The sequence below is a fragment of the Etheostoma spectabile genome, unplaced genomic scaffold (genome assembly GCF_008692095.1).
Source record: "Etheostoma spectabile isolate EspeVRDwgs_2016 unplaced genomic scaffold, UIUC_Espe_1.0 scaffold00005621, whole genome shotgun sequence".
In the NCBI taxonomy this organism is placed as follows: domain Eukaryota; kingdom Metazoa; phylum Chordata; class Actinopteri; order Perciformes; family Percidae; genus Etheostoma; species Etheostoma spectabile.
The window spans coordinates 6,008-12,959 of record NW_022603280.1 but is presented as its reverse complement, the minus strand read 5'-3'; the positions used below and the strand labels follow the sequence as shown (position 1 = coordinate 12,959).

Genomic DNA, 6,952 nt, shown 5'->3' with positions numbered 1-6,952 from the left:
TGTATTTATGTTTTGCATTTAGGGTTTTGACTGTAGCAGCACCTTGCCTTATTGTTCATTCCATTTTTATTTTGTTTGGTTACTATGCACCTCATACACCAAGGCTAGTTCCTTACAAATGTACCAATTTGATTCTTATTCTGAGAAGGGAAACCTTTTGGAATTTACAATTGGATAATATAATCTGGTACAAAGCAAATTGAAATTGAATTTGTAGGCTACGTCGAGACAATAACCATAATCATCACAAAAACAGAATGCACACTGTTTTCTGTAGCCGCTGAGGGAGTTAAAATCGAATCAGGCCCTATGGATGTCATTGTTATTTACCCTTTTATGTTTAGACATAAGTATGTTTTCAAATTCATTTTTTTCATATACAATTGGATTGATATGTATTGTTGCTTTTTACACACTAGACTCTTTAATTGTGGAAGGTCTAAGACGAGTGTATGTCCGTTCACGATTCAATGTTTAATAAAGACAGAAAAAACTGCCACCATGGTCACGTGTTACGGTCACATGTTCAAAAGGGGCCCTCGTGCGGCTGAAAAACGGCGTTAAAAAAAGCTCATATAGGCTCACGTGGTTTCGGAAGTCACTGGAAATCGAACGTGTTGAGATCAGCGTCGCAGTGGAATCACGTTGGCCGTCTGCAGCCACGTGTCATCCTGATAGGTTACCTGAAAACCACCTGCGCAGGTAAGTGCTCATGTCTCGGCCAGGAAAAAGTGTGGCCCATTGTAACTGTTCGGATCAAGCTGCAGTTTAATTTTTATTTTGGTTATGTCCATGGGAATGAGAAAGGATGAGACCCTTGTCCCCGTGGACACGTCCACAGAGGAAGCCCTTTGAGAAAGCTACGGAAATGAAATAGATTTTAGATTGGAAGTTAAACTCTGTTTTGGTTTTGAGATGGATGGGACCCTGTCAGTGATTGGGGGGGGGGACTGCTTTCACTGAATGTGGTTTTCATCCCCCAGCCAACAGATCCCTTCACCTCCTCCCAGGAACAATGACGCGGCAGTTTGACACAGCTCTGAGGTATCCTGTCTCTCCTCTTCCAGGGCTGTCTTTATCTGGTGATGTACTAAATCTATATTGAATATTGGTACGTGTAAATATAGGGGAAGCAACTGAAAGGAAAACCAATATTTTAAAGGATAAGTTCATCCAAACCTTATTATTCCTTTCCCTCACTCCCTGATCAATGCACGACTACTAGGTCTGTGGTTGGCGATATGGCAGAAATATTGTAATATGAGTTCTTTCAGGCACGATAAATGATTCTATTTCACCTCAACAAATTCTGTTCTCAAATTTCACACTTTAAAGTTTCTTTAACTTTTTGTTACTTGTTTTCAATGTTTGAAATCCAAATGAACCCCTCTTCACATCAGCATGCATTTCATCATCCACTCAGCAATTATTAGAAAATAAAATGGCTCATTATTAAAGTTGGTTTGCCTGTTACACCAGTTATATTTTTCTTCTTCCAACACAGTGGTAAAGAACACTAGGATAAAATGCCAGGAATTAAGTTTTCATTAAAACAGCATGCCAAATCAGAGCTCACAGTGGCAAAATGCCTCCTAAGTTACCGTAAGGCCCGTTGCTTACAAGCCGTGTAGCATTAAAAAGGCAATTCTTTGTTAAGAGTCCGGCGCAGTGCTGACCCAACATTTAACACAGATGCTACATTACATTAAGGGGTGTCACAATTCTCTTCCATTTGAATACATTTTCAATTCTCTTTGATTCTCGATTATTTTTTTTAGCAAAAGTTGCTATGCCATTTTTAGACTAGACTTGTATGTAATACAATGTCTGACCTTTGTTTGCAGTGCACCACATTACATTGTCAAATTTCAAATAATTATAAGCAGCATAATGAAACAATATCTGCAGTCAGTTGGAAACCTGACAATTTGTTAATAAAGTAAAAAGAGGAAAAAAAGTTCACTGACAATCCTGAGGGCAAACGCTTTGCACCACACAGTTTGGAGTTATATGCCCCCAACGTTGTCTTCCAGGTAGCGCTGCCTGGAAGACACTAGGACAAGTCAGTGGTTGTGGTTGAAGACGACGGTCACTGCTTTGAAGGCTTAGGCTTACCCTAACCCTACGTGCTGGACGTGGCGCGCGAGCGTGTCCGTTGCATGGCGTGTCTGTTTTTTTGTTTTTTTTCCAGCTCCCGCGTTGGACAACAGGTTGGAGCTGAAACGCTGCCTGCGTCACATGCTTGGCTCGAGCCGAAGACGTGTGCATGCTAGCAATAGAACCAAGGCCTATTGTTGACCCGGAACACGTGCGTGTTGGAAGCCTTTCTAAGAAAGAAAGAATAGGAATATGTTTAATGCCATTTTGACACAAATGCACATTAATAAATGATATTGTTGATGTTGGAAAGGTTTTGACATCAGTGCAGATGTAAATGTGAAAACAAAACCTTTTCAAATACTGCACCTGTCATACAGAATGAATATTCTGTGACCTATTTTGCCGTCAGTACTGCCGATGTCGTCTTGCTTTCATCAAATCGCTAGCCGAGATGTTTATGTTTTAACGACTCTCTCCCCATTTGTTGAACAGGGATCTAAATCTACCTGCACTATGTCCCCAAGATGGCCCTCCTGGTGTGTCACCGAGCTACAGCAGCGCCGTGTTAGACACGTTTCTGGTGTGTAGGACGTAGAAAAATCCACGCAGCTGACACACAACAGAAACGCCACACTGGCGCAACGCCTTAGTGGCCGGCCTTAGTTGGGGGGCTTAAACCACCATCGAGCCAGCACGGCAGCTGAGCAGAGCGCTAGTAAAGGGGGCAACTTGGCTGATGGCAGTCCACCAACTTGTTGCTCTCTAATGGATCCAATATAAGCTGCTCTGTTTAGGCTAGAAAACGTGCATGCAGGCTGAAATTCAGCCGTGCGGTTTTGTTGGGATAAAGCAGACGGAATATTTGCTAGCTGCTATGCTAATGTGCAATGGGAAACACATTTAGGAATCTGTTGTCATGGTAGCATGCCATTTTGCAAGGGACAACAATAGGCTCGGCCCAAATGAGCCAGGCCTTCGCAGAATGGATGCAATTCCAATGCATGCTGGTTAGATTCGCGGCCGACTTGATCCCTACTTGCTCTGACGTCGGTCAATGAATTAAAATCTATTTTTCCTCTGTTTTGCTTTTTGTATCGTTCAGTTGGCTCAAGGGAAGGACTGCTGGGATCTTCTGCTGTCATTTGTTGCTTGTTGTCAGCTGCACTTCCTTATATTTAAGGTGAGTACCACGGTCTACATCATTGCTCTTGAAGACGTGTAAGAGCACGTATGAGCCAGCCTGATGTATTAAGAGTCCCTTCAGTCTCCTGCTGGTCATTTGTCAATATTAGATATTTAGAGAGGCTCGTCCCTGCTGACAACCTGCGGTGGCCAGGGACGCAGAACTGAAACGGAGCATCAATTTAGACGACACGCTGGACTTTACGTAAGGAATGCAACTCTTTAGTTTTCAATTCTTATTCTCCTTTTTTATTTGTCGTAAGGAAGACTGGCAAATCAAGCTTTTCATTGCTTGTTGTAAGTTGCCTTTACTGTGCAAATGACAAACCTCCTTGAATCTTGAAATCGAGTAACTTGATCTAATTTTACAGAAATTTCAGGAAAACACACAGTAAACACTTAATAGAATGTCAACAAAATACATGCTTCACTTGCCTCATTGCCATAATTGGAATAAAAATGCAGGGATGATTTTTAATTTATACACACAAAAAGAAATGAAGATATTATCTTGTAATCATGACTGCCATCTTATTTTTAGTTTTCTACATGGCCATCTGCTCCAGGCCTGCAGTGTTTACATTACTTCTATATGAAGCTACATGCTAACGTCAGGAGAAACCTGGAGTCTGGAACAGATGTTGTTCATTTCTCCCCAGTTTCGGATCACATTATTGCTGAAACATGTTTCAGCATAAACCTACCATACATATTTTTTGGATGCAAAACGGGTCTTCTGACCAGAAACTATCTTGGCAATAAATGGCAACATTGTTATATTAGGCTCTTCCGAGAAACAGAAACAATATTTTTTTGGGATTAATATCCAATCAAATGCCAAGCTGAAATGTTATAAAAATAAAAAACATAGAATGGTAGTTCAATCATGATTAAAACTGCAAGGAAAACTCACCTTTTTATGAGAAGGTAATTATGGCACATGATTGTAAATGTCCTCATATGACGGTTTAACACATTGTTTTCATCTTCCATTTCAGGGCCAGAGAATGGGTAGAGACACGCACATCTTGGAACGCGCCAATCATCTGGGAGAGAATGTTTGACCCCGATCTTTACGACCGGAAGCACATCCAGAACCAGTCGGCAGTGGCCCTCACTGTGTTCGCTGTGGGAAGGTTTGTTTCTCCACATGATACAGCTCTTTGAGACCAGCAGTCAGTCTGGCCCCACTCGGTACCGAGACGCGGTACCTGAGTAGGTCCGTTACAGCTGAAGAGCAAACAGTGTGTGTATGACAAGAGAATATCTTTCCAGGGTTAGATTAGAATTTATTGCCAGTTATGTTTTGCCTTCAAATAATTTAGTTAGGTGCATACAATTTCTTGAAAAGGAAAGAAACATTAAATCAAACTACGGCAACAGACAAGAACATAACTATATAGAATAGAAATATCACAATCTATATTTTCATAAAACACTAACATAAGTACAATATAACTTTTCAGAGTAAGAAATGAAGGCTTCAGTGTTCACAAAAATATATGTGCAATGTTCAAGTGTCTAGTCCCGGATGTAGCCCTCGACACCCATAGGCAAACTGCTGCCAGTCCCGTTCTCAGCCGAGATTGGTCGGCTCCTTTTTGGCAGCAGGATGAAGACGGTGTAGAAGGGCACCATCATTGTCCGTGGCAGGTTGAGCCTCTTCAGCTGCAGGATGAAGACCATTTTCTGCTTTGCTTTTTTTGATGAGAATTACAACTTTGTTTGGTTCATTTTCTGTAACTAGCATGAAGGCATGTTGGGTGGAAAGGGAAAGCTAGCTAGCTATCCAGCCGGCTGCAGCAGGCTGCTCGATTCCGCGGCTTTTCCACCGCAATGGAGACTTTTATTTTGTGTAAAAGTGTGTATCATAGCAAAGGTTTGAATATCCGCTTTCCTTTTTTAAGCACGGCCTGCTGGCATGGAGAATCATTTCGTCGTAAGTAGAATGTACTTGGTAGTTGGCCATCGACGCAGGCGACAGTGGGCCTTCATGGCCACTACTTCTTTGCTGGCAGCTTGGGTTCAGACTGAAAATAATAACTCCAGTGTTAAAACAGATTAGAAGGTCAGCAGATGTGAACTTAACAGTTATCTCCAATAATATATAGATAATCTTAATAATTTTTCTCTTTTCCTGCCTAAGGTACTTTGCCTACCTGAAGACGTTCCTTACCTCTGCTGAACGTCATTTTATGTTGGGTTTAAAAGTGACATATTACGTGTTCACGGATCAGCCAGAGAAGATACCCCCAGTGAACCTTGGTCCTCTGCGAAGCCTGAAGGTTGTCCTGGTGAAGAAGTACTCCACCTGGCACGACGTCTCTATGATGCGCATGAAAACGATCTCCGATACCATAGAATCAGAGATTCGTCACCACTGCAATTATGTCTTCTGCTTTCATGTGGATCAGCAGTTTAAGGGCAGATTTGGCTCCGAGGCTTTGGGGGAGTCTGTGGCCTTGCTTCATGCCGGCTTTTTCAAAACTCCAAAGGAAGGTTGCACCTATGACCGAAACCCCAAATCCACAGCCTTCATGAGAAACGGAGATTACTACTACAATGCTGCTGTATTTGGAGGCCTTTGGGAAAATGTGCAGAATTTGGCAGACTGCTGCTTTCTGGATATCATGAAGGACAAACTGAATGATGTCGAGGCTCAGTGGCATGATGAGAGTCATCTCAACAAGTACTTTTGGCTTCACAAACCAAGCAGGCTGCTCTCCCCAAAGTACTGGTAGGACCAGAGAAGGGGTTACAACAAGGACACACACGTTGCCCGCCTAAATGGACAATATGACCCACTTCGTACTCTGTAGAGTGGCTAGAAGAAGCACAAGTTGCTGTAACTGGGGAAAAATGTGAGATGTTTACTATATTTGTTTTGGTATTGGATTCTATTCTTGGAAATATCTTTCTTTCTACCTTTTCTGGAAATCCAACGCAGTTGTCTTTGTGTTAATTGTCTTAGGATTATGTGCGTGCTTTAATATTTTAAAGCACAATAAATGATTTTATACTAAGAGGCATGTCAATCAAGCATACCACTCCCAAACATACCACTATTTTAGCTCTAAATCTTAATCTTTTCCTGACAAACTTTAGAAGAGCTGATAACTATAAAGAAACATGAGATAATTGTTGCTTGGGGAACTGCTAATCAGTGCATCCATCATTAGTGCTGGTTAAACTCAATGTCAAAAAATCTAAAAGAATATTTTTCTGATCTCAATATACCCCTCCAATAAGATATTTTTTAAATGTCAACTATGAATTGAATGTTAAGTGTGTCCCCCCCTTCCCCCCCACGTGTCTCTCTCCCTCCCTCTTTCATAATTTAAATGATGGTTGTAAATATGAATTGCAATGTCCATAGTTTTATTGTAACCTGTGCTGCTATTAAATGTTTTGTTAAATAATTAGACCTTAGGACAAAGTCATCAAATATTTTCTGAGATGTATACACCGTGCGCGTGAATGCCGATTCAGCAAATTGGTATTATCAGGTTATTCCGTACGACTTTGGGTAGCTTACTAATTCTGCATACATTCAGCTATGAAAACGTTCACATATCAATGTTCAGCTCTTCAACCGTTTTTTTTTTTTCTTTACATGCTATACTATCACTTTTATTCCGTAATACTACACCATGAACTTTTTATCCCTTTT

At 41.2% G+C, this 6,952-nt stretch overlaps 1 pseudogene; it reads left to right on the top strand.

Moving 5' to 3' along the window:
* The first annotated feature begins 686 nt into the window (after positions 1-686).
* Positions 687-6,699, top strand: LOC116677690 (N-acetyllactosaminide alpha-1,3-galactosyltransferase-like; annotated as a pseudogene).
* The last annotated feature ends 253 nt before the right edge of the window (positions 6,700-6,952 follow it).